This window comes from Pelophylax lessonae (genome assembly GCF_965119305.1).
Source record: "Pelophylax lessonae genome assembly, chromosome: 9".
Taxonomy (NCBI): Eukaryota; Metazoa; Chordata; class Amphibia; order Anura; family Ranidae; genus Pelophylax; species Pelophylax lessonae.
Genome location: NC_138776.1, coordinates 164,461,123 through 164,479,018, shown reverse-complemented (window position 1 = coordinate 164,479,018; position 17,896 = coordinate 164,461,123).

Below are 17,896 nucleotides of genomic sequence, written 5' to 3'. Positions count from 1 at the left end.
CTGCAAATCTACGAAGACCTGGCCATCCCTCTAAACTTTCAGCTCATACAAGGAGAAGACTGATCATAGATGCAGCCAAGAGGCCCATGATCACTCTGGATGAACTACAGAGATCTACAGCTGAGGTGGGAGACTCTGTCCATAGGACAACAATCGGTCGTATACTGCACAAATCTGGCCTTTATGGAAGAGTGGCAAGAAGAAAGCCATTTCTTAAAGATATCCATAAAAAGTGTCATTTAAAGTTTTCCACAAGCCACCTGGGAGACACACCAAACATGTGGAAGAAGGTGCTCTGGTCAGATGAAACCAAAATCGAACTTTTTGGCAACAATGCAAAACGTTATGTTTGGAGTAAAAGCAACACAGCTCATCACCCTGAACACACCATCCCCACTGTCAAACATGGTGGTGGCAGCATCATGGTTTGGGCCTGCTTTTCTTCAGCAGGGACAGGGAAGATGGTTAAAATTGATGGGAAGATGGATGGAGCCAAATACAGGACCATTCTGGAAGAAAACCTGATGGAGTCTGCAAAAGACCTGAGACTGGGACGGAGATTTGTCTTCCAATAAGACAATGATCCAAAACATAAACCAAAATCTACAATGGAATGGTTCACAAATAAACATATCCGGGTGTTAGAATGGCCAAGTCAAAGTCCAGACCTGAATCCAATCGAGAATCTGTGGAAAGAACTGAAAACTGCTGTTCAGAAACGCTCTCCATCCAACCTCACTGAGCTCGAGCTGTTTTGCAAGGAGGAATGGGCAAAAATTTCAGTCTCTCGATGTGCAAAACTGATAGAGACATACCCCAAGCGACTTACAGCTGTATTTGCAGCAAAAGGTGGCGCTACAAAGTATTAACTTAAGGGGGCTGAATAATTTTGCACGCCCAATTTTTCAGTTTTTTATTTGTTGAAAAAGTGAAATATCCAATAAATTTCATACCACTTCATTGTGTCCTACTTGTTGTTGATTCTTCACAAAAAATTACAGTTTTATATCTTTATGTTTGAAGCCTGAAATGTGGCAAAAGGTCGAAAAGTTCAAGGGGGCCAAATACTTTCGCAAAGCACTGTAAATAAATGTAAAAAAAAAAAAAAAGCTGCAGGAATATAGGGGTCAACCAATCATATTATAGATATTTAGAATCAGAACTTAACCTGTACAGTTACAGATGCTATATTTAAAATTTAAGGATTTCTTTTGTTTTTATAAACCACAATTGCAAAAGTGTAATTGTTCATTGAACAAGTTGGAATTTGGAAGTTCTAGTGGTATGAATAATGCTAATAAAGTGCTGATTAATGGTATTCAGTAGAATATATCATGTACTGCACAGCATTCAGAGTAGACTAATCTAAATGAAATATGAACTCCGTTTTGATTATTCTGTACAGAAAACTATATTGAGTATAGAATGTAGTGGTCTAGAGTATGTCATGCCCAGCACACTGGCTTAGAGAATCAAACACACAGCACGGCCAGGATGAGCACACTTTATTTAGCTAGCATGAGAGTAAAAAATGGTCTCTTTTCTTGCTAGAAAATCGATTGCACAAAAGTAGATTTTTGCCACATCCACCAACAGTAGAAGCATGGATATTGGTTGTCAATTTGAATTTGAAATTGGAGCAATTAACTTTTCAGCATGGTGGAACTTTACAAAATTTCAAAACTTTTAGACAAGATGGCTTCAAGTACCAGTTTTGGCGCAAGATTGGTAAAAATATGAAAGATGTTGCAAGCTTGAGAATGTTGGGGTAATAGTTGTATGGGAACTGTTTTTGGATCAGAGAAATGGGGTAGATTTGAATATGTAATATTTTAAATATGTAATATTACGTTTAATTTGGTATTTTTATTTTATATTTTTAATGTGGTTTATTTTGTACTAGGGTGTTTTGCTATGTCGTAATGCATGTGTGTCAGAATATTTTTTATTTTCTCAATAATAAAATGTGCATATAAACACGTCACATTAAACTCCAATTGGATGTTGTGGAAGGAGCTACCTCTTATTCACTTACTGGGTGTCTGTTTCAATATACTGTAACTGTGGGATGGTTGATGGAAAGGGCCCATCACTAAAAACCTGTATTATGTTTCTTACAAGTGAATGTGATCAGGTATTCAGCATTCAGGGGACCTGGATTGGACAGCAACTGATGTTCCCAGTTCCCACCCTGCTTCTTCTTGGATAGAGACCCCAAATACCTGTCTTTGGATCCACCATCCTGTATACATTTCCCCTAGTCATAGGTCTGCTCACGACATCCCTGGCCAGAGCCCTTAATATTTAGAATAAAGAAATGTCCAGACTCGGATGCATTTTCAGCACTACAAATAACATTGTACATATAAACACTGGCAGAATGTTTAGTGCAGAACAACATAGTTAAAACATACTGTACATCCTGCAGCAGTTTTTGTCAGTTATCATTATACATTTGCAGCCATCTTCCCTTTCTCCCTCTTTTAGGAAGCACCTTTGGTATGGGACAGCTCTCCAACAGTATGCTAATTACTGAGCCCAGGGCCTTTATACGCTAAGCCACAGGACCCACCGTTGAGGTTTAAAAAATGGCAAGGTCCCACATATAAGCATATTGCAAATCACAAAATGTCCACTCTCCAGCTCTGTCCAGATGGGCACTCTCTCTGGTGTTTTTTGCTCCCAGGGTGTCTGTTCCCACACACAAAAGAGAACTCTTGAGTAGGCCCCAAGGCAATATGCACTAAGCTACAAGATCCGCAGCTAAAGGTCTGTGGTAGATAAGGTGACTCCATCTATTGCCCAAGTGCTGGAAGTTCAGCCCTGCACAGGGCCCTTTGTGGCAGCTTCAGCTCAGGCTATACGTTAAAAGGACAGGATTGTTTTGCTCCCATTCCCTTTACTCCCTCTTGGCACCACCCAATGCTGGTAATATATGGGCACTAGCTCTACCCATGAGATCACTACAAGAGGGGGCACTAACACCTGCCAACATGCAGTGCACGATTTGATGTGAATAGTTAATGCAGATCTTCACTGCATCTAAGCACCACAAACCAAAAACACTATATCATTAATTTTTAATATTCAAAAGCAATATATATTCAAAAGCAAACTCCCCCATCCATCCATGTCTCCATCCTCTTTCAAAGTGGTTTCTCACCAAAATAAACACACCCTAGCATTTCTGGCCGTGGCCAACTTGAGTAAGGGCAAATGATTCATGTAGCGTTTACTTCCTGCCCTTAGCTTAAGAATGCATGCAGGAGATTGTGCTTGGCTAAGAAAACCACTCCTCCTCTCCTCTCCTCCCCTCCTGAAGACCCTTGGGATGTATGAAATCATTTGCCTAGGCAGGAAATCAGGAAGTAACTGAAGAAATGTAAAAAAAAAGTTTAAACCAAGTAAATATGATACACTTTCCTATCTATTTGCTAATGATAGCAGCATGATGATTTAAAATAATGTTGATTAGGAGAGTGAAGTTCCACTTTAATGACAGACTCTAGAGGTTATCAATTGGAAGCAGACATTGGGTGATTGGTCAGGTCAGTCTCCCTGTGGCTTTGCTTTTGCTATCCCCAAAGCAAAAATCAGATTAGGTAGGGAACTTCCCAGGTTGAAGAACCAAATAGTCTCTCTGTTTCGCTTTGAGATAAACATATTTTGTCTGCTTTCTGGACTTTAAAAGAAGTTAAAAGAAAAACATCTTATGTAGATACCTCTTTGTACTTGATTTAAAACATTTTTTCACAACAGACTAACTTTTGGGGTCGATCCCGATAATAAAACTTACATCCAAATGAAGGTCTTATCTTTCCTTTAAGATGAGGTTTTATTTTCTTTAAATATGATTATATCAAAATGTGGTGTCCCCAGTTTGTTGCAGAAATGTCTGCTCATTAGGCATTTGAACGTTTTGATTGATTGCCTCAATTAAAATAATATTTAGAGACATTATTATGCACTACAAGGAGTGGTAAAATCACTCCAAAGAAAACTGGAACAGAGTTGCCGGCTTAATTTTCAGCAGCAGAAAATAAGATATCAACCTTGCAACACAATGTACTTCTGAATGCAATGTCAGAAAAACAGAACATGTGGTGCTTAAAAAATCTCCTTCAACCAGAACTTTTGGCTGGCTTTATACCATTGCCTTGCTCTTATTTGCCTTTTTACCATGGATAACCATAACACACTCATTTAAAATTGCACCTCCAACACAAAAGCACAGTAGGTATCTATGGACTCACATTGCAATGCACCAAAACACATATAATATGCATTGTTGTGCCCTGTGTTAACCCCTTGCCGACCACCTAACGTACATTTACTGCGCAGGTGGGCTCTTTTGCACGAAATTACATACATGTACGTCATTTTGTATATTAACCACTAGGGGGCATGTGCGCATCGCCTGATTGGACAGAGAGGGAGACAATCGGTGGGTCCGGCGGTCCCGATGTCCGCAGGCCACCCGCGATTGCTCCTGAGAGAGGCAGAACGGTGGTCTGCCTATGTAAACAAGGAAAATATAGAGATCTTGTGTTCTTGCTAAGCAGGAACACAGATCTCTGTCTCCCCCCCAGTCAGAGCAACCCCCACACAGTTAGCAAACACCCCCTAGGGACACATTTAACCCTTTGATCACCCCTGATGTTAACCCCTTACCTGCTAGTGTCATTGGTACAGTAACAGTGCATATTTTAGCGCTGATCACTATATTAGCACTGATCACTGTAATAATGTCACTAGTCCCCCAAAAAAGTGTCAGTTAGGTGTCTGGTTTGTCTGGTTTGTCTGCCGCAATGTCACAGTCCCCCTAAAAATAGCTGATCTCCTCCACTACTAAAAATACAAAATGCCATTATAATATCCCATAGTTTGTAGACACGATAAACTTTTGCACAAACCAGTCAATATACGCATATTGTAATTTTTTTTTTACCAAAAATATGAGGCAGAATACATATTGGCCTAAATTGATGAAGAAATTTGATTTTTTACATTTTTTTATTGGATGTGTTTTATAGCAGAAAGTAAAAAATATTGTTTTTTTTTTTTCAAAAATGTTGCTCTTTTTTTGTTTATAGCGCAGACATTAAAAACCTCAGAGGTGATCAAATACCACCAAAAAGAAAGCTCTATTTGTGGGAAAAAAAGACATACATTTTTGGGGTACAGCGTCGCAATTGTCAGTTAAAATAACGCAAATGGCCTGGTCATTAAGGGGGTAAACCCTTCTAGGGCTGAAGTAAAAAAAAAAAAAAAAAACTGTGAGGGGTTTTGCTTTTGTTGCTGTGCTTTCATTAAGAACGTGTTGCCTTAATACAACTCATGTTAGTACGTAAAATACCACATGTTAATGGACAGGCAGGTAGGCAGGCAGTTACTTGCTGATATTAATACCCTTGGATTTCTAATATATGAGTTTATTGGATATATACCTTTTGAGAGGTCATATCTGCAGAGCATTTAACAAGTTCTGCTGAGAATTATGCTTAGCGTTTGCTTGCTTGCTTTGCAAATTGGACATATACTTTTGGATTTCTTGTATCCACTGTGCATTTTCATCATACAGTCATTTTACAATATATGATGCGTGTTGAATTCGTATTATGCCATGGCTAGGATTTTTAAGCTTAAATTAGCAAGTATACAGTATATGCAGAATGATTTTTTTTTATTTTTTACTGCAGTGTTAAATTCATATATTGTGGTTATCAGAGAGTGAGCTTCACTCTTATATACCAACTTCTGTCTTACCTGCTTACATCTTGTTTTCTCTGTCGCTCATTGACAGACGTAGTCCTCTTTGATTCTCATCAATAGGGTTATGCTGCCTCTACAGGAGTAGGACTAGGCAGAAAGAAAAACGTTCTGGCCACACCTTAGGGGCAGTCCCAGAGGGTATATCCTCTTCCTGTCTGCTACAGGGAATCAGTTTTTTTCTGTCTAGTCAGGAGTAAGGACCTAAGTTCCTTGCTGGGATCTCTGGTCCTGGCAAGATTTTTTAGAAAATTTTTTTCTTTTTAGGTAGTTTTTTGTCTCCAGTTTTCCTGTGAGATCTTCAAGCAAATCACGCCGGATCTGGGCGACGGGCTGGATGTTGAGATCCAGTGGTCACCCCAGCCGGACTATGAGCGCGCGCAGACCATAGCATTACGCTTGGTCGGCCGCGACACATTCAAGTAAGTATGCGGGACCGGGCGACGGGCTGGATGTTGAGATCCAGTGGTCACCCCGGTTCAGCCTACGAGCGCGTGCAGGCCATAGCTCCGCGCTGGGTCGGCCGCGACAGAGTCCCATTGGAGGGACTGACCTTGCGAGTTAAACGTCTCGCTTGGACGCCAGGAACCAGAGAGTCAAGGCGTCCTGATTGGTCGACAGCCCCCCACTTCGGTGGAGAGGGTACTGTGAAAAGAGGGTGCCGTCAGCCGGTATGGTGAGTAAATGTTCCCCCTTCCCCCCTGTGGGGTCTTTGGGATACGGGCCCCTCTGTGTATGGTCGGATTTTTTCTGACATTAAAGTTCCCCCTTGTAGCCTATGACATGTTCACATATCCCCTGTGATAGTGTGATCTGGTTTGGGAGCTGACACTCCAGCAGGCTTGGTTTGGGAACTAACACTTTAAACAAAACTCGGTTTGGGAGCTGACACTCTAGCAACCTTGGTTTAGGAGCTGACACTCCAGCAGGCTTGGTTTGGGAGCTGATACTTCAGCAAGCCTTCGTTTCTCTAGCACACATAGGAGGTATAGCCTACCTTAGATCGCCATACTCCCGCAGGCCGACAGGCCGCCATCAGCTGTTTTCAAAGCATGCAGGCCGCTGTACTGGAGGAGCCACGCTAGATCGGCAGTCCGCCGCCATTTTGTTGTAGACCTCATGTCTGCATCGTCTACACAAGCCGCCCGCAGGTCACGCAGGCCGCCATTTTTTCGTAGCCTATTGTCTCCTGCATGGGGGCAGCCATGTTTGATGTGCCCAGCAAACCTCGAGGAGCAGCTGGGAACGCCGGAAGGCGTACACAGGGGGCGGAGCCACTTCCTTTCACCCGGGAAACCTAGTGCAAGACTTCCCAGTCTGCACAAGATAACGCTGACAGCAGTTTTAATAAGAAACTTCTTTGCATCTGGTGGTGAGCCCTTGGGGTCTCTCTCTTTCTTTGGGGGTCCAAAGCAGGTACGCTGAGGGGCGCTATTGCGCTGGTGAATTAAAAAAGGTATTTTTTTATTTAAAAAAAAAAAAGGGTATTTGTTTATTTAAAAAAAAATTTTTTTTTTCTTTTTTACTGCCAAAATGTCCTGGATTAACATGGACCCTGCCACACATGTATCTCCACCTGATCCCCTCGAAGTGGCTGCAGGACCCTCCAGTTCCCCACTTAAATAGTGAGTCATTGTCAGCAGTTTTGGAAACTTTTTTTCTATCCCGGATGGAATTGGCTTGTCAAGGACAGGGCGCAAGGAAGCGACCCCCGCCTACCCCCATTTCATCTGAAACTTCAGATTCAGAGTTTGAGCTTATTCCTGCAGTTGCAGGTACCTCATCTGGGGTTTGTGACTCGGGTACTGTCTCTTCAGACAGTGAGGAAGATGTTTCGGCATCTACCATAGCCCGAGAGGAAGCCTTAGTAAACGCACTAATTGTATCTGTTCGAAGGTTACACCATCAGAAGTAGCTGATACTGAGATCCCATTTGGTACTAATAAACGCACCAAAATGGCGAAAGTATTTCCCTTACCCAAGTGTTTCGGTAGTGTAACTAAGGAGGAATGGGGTCATCCAAGACGAGCCCTACTATTTCCTAAACGCATTAATAGGCGTTATCCGTTCGAGGAATCACTCCTCAAGAGATGAATAGTACCATCTGTGGTGGATTTTCCAATCTCCAGATTGAACAAAGCTACGGTTATCCTATTGGAGGATGCTCCGTCCTTTAACCTTCCTAGCGGTATTCCCGAGTGTGACTCGGGGTAAGATTTTAGTGCCAAAAGCGGTAACCCCGAGTCACACTCGGGGTAGCGCTAAGAAGATCGCTGGATGCTGGAGGAGGTTTTACTTACCTTTTCTCCGGGATCCAGCGAAGACTGCGAGCGGTGTGCGGCGGCGGAGCTCTCTCCCGATCGTCTGCGAGCCCCGGCTTCCGTCTCCGGCGACGTGACGTCCGCCGGGGGGTGGAACCGGCGGCAAATTCGAATGTAAAAAGCACCAAACACACTGATATCGTTCAAAATAAAATAAAATCACATTACATTACCCCCCAGTGCCCTTTCCTGCAGTTTTACTGTACTTTTTATGTAAATATATGTATATATATATATATATACATATATATACAGTATATATATATATATATATACGTATATATATATACACATATACATATATATATATATATATATATATATATATATACACACACACATATTATATATATATATATATATATATATATATATGTATATATATATATATATATATATATATATATATATATATACACGTGTATATATATATATATACACACGTAATTCTTGTGAATGAGCAGCCCAAACCAACTGTATACATTATTTATATATATATATATATATATATATACACGTGTATATATATATATATATATATATAATATATATATAATATATGTATACATAATATATGTATACATACATATATATATATATATATATATATATATATATATATATATATATATATATATAATATGTATAATAAATGTATACAGTTGGTTTGGGCTGCTCATTCACAAGAATTACATGCTTTCAGCACCTAAAATAATGGTACCGCTTTCAGCACCTAAAATCCAAAAGAATCATACCGCCAGGGAGGTTAAAGATGATCGTAAAGTGGAAGCTGTGTCTCGCGCCATCTTTTCCCTAATTGGGTCTGCTTTCAGACCAGTAATTGCTATTGGTCTAGAATGGACCAAGTGGCTTAGAGGGGAGAGATATCCCCCAGGCGGTATCAGATCTGGTGGAACAGATGATACAAGAGTTACAGTTTGTCTGCGACATTGCACTAGACGCCACTCCACTATTGGGGCGAGCATCAGTTTTCAGCAGTGGTCCTCAGGCGTACACTGTGACTAAGATATTGGTCGGCAGACCAAGGCTCCAAGGAAGCTTTGGTTAAATCTCCCTTTTCAGGGTGTGCGCCTATCTTGGGGCCAATTTAGATGAGATTATTAAGGATCTCACTAGAGGAATAAGGGTAAAGGATCCCGTCAGAGACGGGGGCCTTCTTTTTCCGCTCATAAAAGTTTTTTCAGCCCACGGGGAAAAAAAAAAAAAAAGCAAAGTCCTCCAAAACTCCTTCGGGAGGTTTTTTATGGGGCGCTGGTCGGGCAAGCAAAAGCCCCGCTCTTCCAGACCTGAAGATAAGACTACTAAAGCCTGAAGGTGTGCCCCCGCCCATAGCTGGGGCAGGGGAGCGTCTTCGCCGGTTTCCGGATCCATGGCTTTCCAGAATCTCGGACAAATAGTTTGCGAGGTCAGACGGTCAGGTTACAAATCGTATGTCAATCTCTCCCAGTGCGATTCTTCCTTCCAATATTCGACTATCCCCGGATCGCTTAAGAGCTTACGGGGGGCAGTCACGGATTTAATGCAACAAGGAGTGGTGGTCCACGTTCCTTGGACAGAGCATTTCAAGGGTTCTATTCGAACCTTTTCACAATACCCTGAAAAGAGGGCAAAGCGCGTCCAATTCTGGACTTAAGAGCACTTAATCTTTTTTGTCAGGGTACAAAGATTCAAGATGGAGTCCATTCGCACAGTAGCGGCCTCCCTGCATCAGGGGGATTTTCTGGCGTCCATAGACATCTAGGATGCCTATCTTCACTTTCTTATTTATGCAGGACATCAGCGTTTCCTGCGTTTTTCCGTAGAAAGAGTACCATTATCAGTTTCTGGCGTTACTCCTTGGTCTCGCCTCGACTCTCCGGGTCTTCACAAAGGTGTGGGCCCCAGTCTTGACGTTGTTACGACAACGAGACATATCGATTCTAGGTCACCTAGACGATCTTCTGCTCTGTGTGGAGTCTCCGCAGACTCTATTACTAAACTTAGAGATCACCATGACCTCTTTGCAAGAGTTCGGGTGGCTGGTGAACCTGCAGAAATTATCTTTGGTTCCCACCAGAAGGCTGGAATATTTGGGTCTAATTTTAGACACATCCAGGCTTGCATGAGGGTCCTGGGTTTGATGGTGGCTTCCTTTGAAGCAGTACCAGTTGCCCAGTCCCATACCCGAATCCTTCAAGGAGAGATTCTTCTCAAGTGTAACTGAAATCCAGATTCCCTGGACAATCGGATCCGGCTGAGCGAGCGGACCAGGGAGTCCCTGGTCTGGTGGTTTCGGTCTCCGATGCTCAGCCAGGGGAAGTCATTCCTACCAATATTTGGACGCTTATCACCACGGATGCCAGTCTATCCGGGTGAGGAGAAATTCTCGGCTCAGGGGCTTTGGTCCCTGGAAGAGTCCAGGTTACCGATAAATGTATTGAAACTGAGAGCGATCAGACTTTGTCTGATTCACTGGACCGAGCAGCTCCAGGGCAGCCCGGTTCAGATCCAGTCGGACAATGCCACAGCAGTGGCTTATGTCAATCATCAAAGGGTCACCAGGAGTGTCCTGGCGCCCATAGAAGTGGCCAGCATTCTTCGTTGGCCGGAACGAATGTTCCAGCTCTCTCTGCGGTATTCATTCCGGGGGTGAATTGGCAGGCAGATTATCTCAGCCGTCAGATTCTGGATCAAGGGGTATGATCTCTTCATCCAGGGATATTCCACCAACTGTGCCCCCGTTGGGGCACTCCGAATGGGAGCTGTTGGCATCTCAGCTCAACAGGAAAAGTGCGGAGGTTTGTGGTTCATTCCCACGATCTTCTAGCAGACACCGCAGACATGCTGATCGCCCCGTGGGGGCAGTATCAGCTACTTCCCTCCTCTCAAGTTACTGCCGAAGCTTCTTCGCAGGATAGAGGTGGAGGGAATTCCAATTATCCTGGTAGATCAGGACTGGCCTAGTCGGCCTGGTACGCCGACCTGGTCAGACTGGTCACAGACGTTCCTTGGCGACTTCCTCTAACGGAGGATCTGCTGTCGCAGGGACCGATCTTCCATCCTGCTTTACGATCGCTGGCTTTAACGGCCTGGTTATTGAGACCCAGGTGCTGAAGGACAAGGGATTGTCAGCTTCAGTTATTCCTACTCTAGTTAAAGCAAGGAAAGCGACTTCCAGAAAGATTTATCATCGCACATGGAAGTCTTATATTGCGTGGTGTGAATCCCTTGGGTTCCCTCCACGTCTTTATTCGGTAGCCCGAATATTGGCTTTTCTGCAACAGGGAGTTGAGCAGAAGCTGGCCTTGAGTGTTATCAAGGGTCTGTTTTCAGCATTAGCTATCTTCTTTCAGAAGGTTTTGGCTACTCATTCCTTGGTGCGGAATTTCATCCAGGGGGTGCGACACCTGGCTCCGCCAGTGCGCGCGCCGTTACCACCCTGGGATCTTAACTTAGTGCTGTCGGTTCTTCAGAAACCTCTCTTTGAAGATATCAGGGAGATTCCCTTGCTTACTTTATCCCAGAAGGTGGCCTTCTTGGTGGCTATCACTTCTGCACGCAGGGTGTCAGAACTGGCTGCATTATCCTGTTGTTCCCCATATCTGGTGGTTCATAGGGATAAGGTGTTCTTCATCCGAATCCATCCTTCCTTCCTAAGGTGGTTTCAAGGTTTAATTTAAATGAGGACATTGTATTGTCCTTCCTATGTCCTAAGCCCTATCATCCTCGAGAATTTGCGTTGCATTCCTTGGATGTAGTTCGGGCGATCAGGATATATTTGAATACTACGGATTCAATTTGTAAGACGGATTCACTGTTTGTGATCACGGATGGCCCTAAGAAGGGGTTGCCTGTTTCTGCCGCGACCATCTTTAGATGGATCAGACAGACGGTGGTATAGGCTTATTCTATTTAAGGGTCGGGATCCCCCGTTCCCTGTTAAGGCGCATTCTACTCGGGCGCTTAGTGTTTCCTGGATCTTCCGCCATCAGGCGTCAGTGGTTCAGGTTTTCAAGGCGACTACTGGGTCGTCGGTTCATGCCTTTACATATTGTATAAGGTTTATGTGAGGGCATCGTCAGATGCCTCTCTTGGCCGCAAGGTTCCTGCAGGCCGCGGTTTGAGGAGACTGTTGGTCTACCTCGAGGGTTTGTTGGGTAGGTCTCATCTGTTTGCTCGATGAGTCCCTTGATACTTCTGGTTGGCTCCGGTTGGGCCTTCTAGATTGGATTTTGATTTCTGTCAATCCCACCCCTCATTTGTGGCACTGCTTTAGGACGTCCCTATTGATGAGAATCAAAGAGGACTACGTCTGTCAATGAGCGACAGAGAAAATTGGATTTTTGTAAGATCTTACCGTAAAATCCTTTTCTCTTAGCTCATTGACAGACGTAGTACCCGCCCCTCTATCATTGAGTTGGGTTGGGTTAAATTCTCTGACACTGCTTTGTAACAGAACTGATTCCCTGTAGCAGACAGGAAGAGGATATACCCTCTGGGACTGCCCCTAAGGTGTGGCCAGAACGTTTTTCTTTCTGCCTAGTCCTACTCCTGTAGAGGCAGCATAACCCTATTGATGAGAATCAAAGAGGACTACGTCTGTCAATGAGCTAAGAGAAAAGGATTTTACGGTAAGATCTTACAAAAATCCAATTTTTTTACATCCTTCTCTGTATTACCCTGGGAGTGCTGGGTAGGGTGCAGTGAAGGGTGCTTCAGTAGAGTTAGTGGTTTTGTCCCAAGGGGTTAGAAGAGTGTAAAGATGCTAACCCTACCCGAGAAAAGGGAACTCCAGGGTTGTGATCTACAGCCATGATAGGAGGAAAAGGTATATATGTATTGTAGGTAAGGGGGAGCCCCAGCCCCCCCCCCCAAAAAAAAAAAAAAATAAATAAAAGTCAACAGCTACAAATACTATAATAATATATAACTATACTAATAATAATAATATAATACTTTATAATTGTAGCACTGTCCCTGTAGGGCTTTCTGTATGATGACTTCTTGGGCCTCCTCTAATTACCAGCACGCAGTCACTTAGGGTACAGTTCACACATTCATCCTTACTCCCAATGGCTCGTTGCTCAATAAACAGTCCAGGGGTATTGGTTTTTAGTATTTATTGTGAAACTTGGATAGGAGAAGGGAATAGAGGGATACTCTGACTGGAACTGTATACATTGGATAAGGACAACTCTCCCTTGACCTCACCAGGTTGTTTGTGGAAGCAGTCTCACTGCTTAAACCATACTGCCACATGTATGGAAAGGGTTAAGTCTCCTTGCTCTTTCTCCAGCAATAGACTTGGTGATCTACATTCTCCTAGGGTTACTCACTAGCATCCCCTTTATGACAGGTGCATTCCAGCATCCCCTGTATGACACCCGCCCACTAATTCTTTTAGCTGCAGGAGTGGCCCCACTCAGGTCAGGCCTCTTGACATAGATCTCTACTCACTGTATGCAGAATCAGATCCTACCAGTGTCTCCCCTGCTAGTCAGCTTTACAGGGCCTCTGGGTTCAGTTCCTCTCTAGCTCTCTTTAGGCCCTCAGGTCGACCACCTGAGGCTGCATGGCATCTCTACAGAGGAGGAGGCAGCCGCCCCCTCCCTCCGGGACTCCGCTCTCCAGCTGAAAGACCCCGAGCACATGTGCTCCTGACATTTATACAGTATCCCAGCATGCACCGATGCACTTTCCAATCACCAGGGCTGTACTAAACGCCTGTGCACTCATTTGTCAGGTTTCCTCCCACTGTCCAATATGCCTCCATATTGGACCAGTGTGAAACACTCTGCAGACAGACTGAGTTGCACCTGAGCACATTGAGCAGACCTCACTAGCAGATCCTGCTCTCTGGTAGGCAGAGAACAATATAGATTTATCTGCAATCCCTCTGGTAAGCAGAAAGGATTCAAAACTATACTTTTTCTCTAGCACTTACCTAGGAGGGTGCTACATAGTAATAAATATAGCTGCTGACTTTTAATATTAGGACGCTTACCTGTCCAGGAATCCAGGTGTCCTCACTCCTTCACTCCTTGACCAAGGGAAAAAGGCAGTGAAGCCTTGCAGCTTCACAGCCGGTTCCCTAATTCGCATGCGCAAAGCACACTTTGCGAATAGGCCAGCTGCGGGGGAAGGAAAGGGGGCCGAACTTATGGCTCAGTTCACCGTACCAAAACAAGGTACCCCTTCCCCCCCAAAAGGTACCAAATGTGGCAGCAGAGAGGGGGAGGAGACAAACAAGGGAAGCTGTCCCATTTAGATTGAAAGTTGTGATTTCATGAAGCAATAGCCCCAACCAAGTGCCCACAATACATATGTTCAGCTGATAGGTGAGTTTTAATCTCTCCAATCGTTCTCTCTGTTCAACAGAGAGGAAAATGTGTGGGAACTGGGTCTCACATTTCGAGGTGACTGTGCACATAAATCAACACCACAAACTGCAGTGAGGCAACACAAAGGCAGCTCTGCATTGTGTAGGGAAGCATCCTTCTTTGTCTTCTTCCTTCGCCAGTCCATTCTTTTTGCACCCAATACATATACAATTGGATAATTGAGAATTACAGACAAGGTGAAAATATATTGCAGTATATGAAAGCTTTATCTCAGTTCCTAAATATTTAACAATTGCATCTCAAATCTCAAGTGGTAGGGAACAGGGAGGAGCTTTTTCCACCTTCCCTTACAAGGTAGTCCTCCAATAAAGAAAGACATACAATATAGCCTATTATGGGACCGGAAGGAAGGGGGGGGGGGGGTTTGCACAGTTGTTTGCCTCTGACCCTGCTTACTGGGAGGAAGTACTGTATTTACCATTTGGAACACATATCTCTGTATCTGATCATACAAACATACTATATACTTAACATAATTTTATAAGCTTTCGTTTAAGCTTTCCTCAAAGTCTGTGGATTAATATTGCCCTTCGTATTTGCTCTTGTCATTATTAGTAACTATGGGAAGGGCTAATCTGCTTAAGATAGGTAAGAGTTAACCAAAATCCTTATTTATCTTAATGATATGAAAGCCAGTGGATTAATAGTGGAGAAAGCCCTGTGCCTTCCCTTCTGTGACAGATGCATGATAAATGCACTCGAGTCAGACCTCGATGGAGTAATTGAATTATTGTAAACATATTAAAGAGTAAAAAGGCTCTGTCTTCATTTATCAAACAGTGAGCAGGAGATGCAGCACCTGTCAAACCCTTTTTGAAAGTCTTGAAAAAGAATTGAGTTACAGAGAGATTTTACATCTGGGATCGGATGTTTCAGTAACTGATAGCCTTGCATCCTGCACACTCATTTATCTATATTTCTTACTTTGCCTTGTGACTTCAAGTTTATTTGCCAGTTTGAGGCATGTTCTGGATACTGAAAGTGGAATAGATGCATGAGCCTTCCTTCCTACTGAATGATGGTAGGAGAGATGGTTTCGAACCTTTATCTCCTATGTATTTCATGGAGAGGCCATGTGTTTTACACCAACCTTAACATTGTGGTGTAAGAGCTTTGGTTTTGTAGGGAGATTGCATTCTCAGGACTTTAGTTTGAGATTTCAAATGCATGTTCATTAGACATGAGTGAATGTGCCTGGGTTCCGTTCACAGGTCGTGTGTCAAACCTGTTTTAAAGTCTGAAAATTGTGAACCAAAATCTAAACTCCAAATCTATGGGGGCGAATCTTGAAAATCAAGTTTGGCCATTTCCAAGTCTAGAAGGCAAGAGATTGTCAAAAACAAGGGAAGGGGGAGCTAGGCAGTACCATGGGGAGGTGTACAAATCCAAAAAACGATTTTGTAAAAATACCGTATGGAGAGGGTCCCTCTTTTTATGTGACTTTGGCGGTATTACCACACTATCATGATTACTTACCATTTATATTTATCTTTCAATTAAAAAAAAAAAAAAAACATTTTAGGTCGTTTTGGCTGCAACACCTATACCTTATACAGCAATAATAGGTAAAAACTGACTGATGCAAGTAGCAGTCACAAGATCTAAAAGCTACAGGGAAGTTTACTCTTCCTGAAAACAAAATGTGATCTGCTGCTCCTGCCTTCACTGTCACAGGCGTGCCTTCAGTATGGCAGTTGTGGTTTTGTGGAGGCAGCGTCTTAATCAGATAAGTTGGCAGCAAAGGGCACTTTCTTCTCATTCTTTTTTTTTTAAATCAGATCAAATTTTATTGAAATAACAGTAGACCATTCCATATAATAAAAATACAGTTACAGAGAGTTCACACTCATCAAGTAACAGGTACTACAGATCTCAAGCACAAACTCGTACAAAAAAATATACCATACAATAACGGTAGAGTAAAGAACAAAAGCCAGTAACCATACTCACATTTTCATCAGAACAATAAAGTATAGGATATAAAGGAAATAGAGGGGTCATCCCCTTCCCCGCTCCCACAGCCCCAAGCCATCTCTAAGGCAATATTCTATCCATTACCAGATTCACCGGAGCCAGGCCTTGAGTAGCCAGCAAACCTTCCCCAATGTTTCTCATATTTATATGGGATACCCCTATGTTGGTATATCAATTTATCATAGCATAACGTCATACCCATAAGCTCAAGGCATATCAGTGATGTAGAGGATGTCTGCGAGGTCCAATAGAGAAATAACAACCTACCAGCCTGAAATAAGGTCTGAGACACTGTTTCTTTAACATACACCTCTGGTATTACTTCCTCTAGTATACCCAATATATAATGTTTAGGCTCTGTAGGACTCCTCATTCTTTGGGGAAACATAGCATCTATTTTGTTTTAGAGCACTGCTAATGCACCACTTTTCCTCCTCTTTGGTTCTCTAGGGCGCATAGCAGCTGCTTTATTTTGGAGTGATGCTAATTCAACATTTTCCTCCTTCTCCTAAATCACGCGTAGCAACCACTTTATTTTAGTGTACTACTAATGCGCCCTTTTTCCACCTTCCAGACTTGTGTGCATAGCAGCCAGTTTTTAGGAAGACAACAAATGCGCCCATTCCCTCCTTCTCCTTCTCCTCCTCTTATGCTAATTTGATCAAAGGGGGAGGAGGGTTGGGAGCTAGCAGTTAAGCTCACTTGCCCTTACACAGTGCAGGGAGAAGGGCAGGCAACATGAAAAGGAGGGGAAAGAATATACTGTATGCCCAGGGGAAGGGCAGGCAGCAGTAAAAAATACAGTAAGTGTATTATTGTATGGTCATAGACTGCACACTCATGACTAGAGGATTTGTCAACTTTCGGTCCTTGAACTTATAATAAAGACACAAACTGCGTGATGTGGGTTTGAACGGCCACAGCCGCCAATTTATTAACAAATTAATAAATAACAGAAAAAGAACCATTTCAACAATGTAATTCAACAATGCAACCAGGAGAGGGTCTTTGGGTGCGCTTAAGGCTTATGTCCTCAGCGCACCCTCCTGGCTCAAAGACGTTGCGTCTTGTACATTTTAGACTTTCCCCCAGGGGGACCTAGCTCCTGGGAGAACCACCAACAACCAACCAGGTGGAAGCGACATACCCTAGATGGCCCCCCCAATTCTTTAACAATATGATTATTCACTGACCCCCAAAGACCCCCTGACCCACCAGCTGCTGCTACAAAAGTGCCAAATGTTTAAATTCTTTTTTTTTTTTTAACATGAAATGAGCAACACAAAAAAACAAGAAAATTGCCCCCCAACCCTTAATATACCAAAACCCAGAGTAAAGGGCGGGAGGGAAAGTCTTCTCATCATTGGTACTTTCCCAAATTACTACCCATCAATGCCTGCACTGGACCACCCTTGCGACTCCACCCTACCC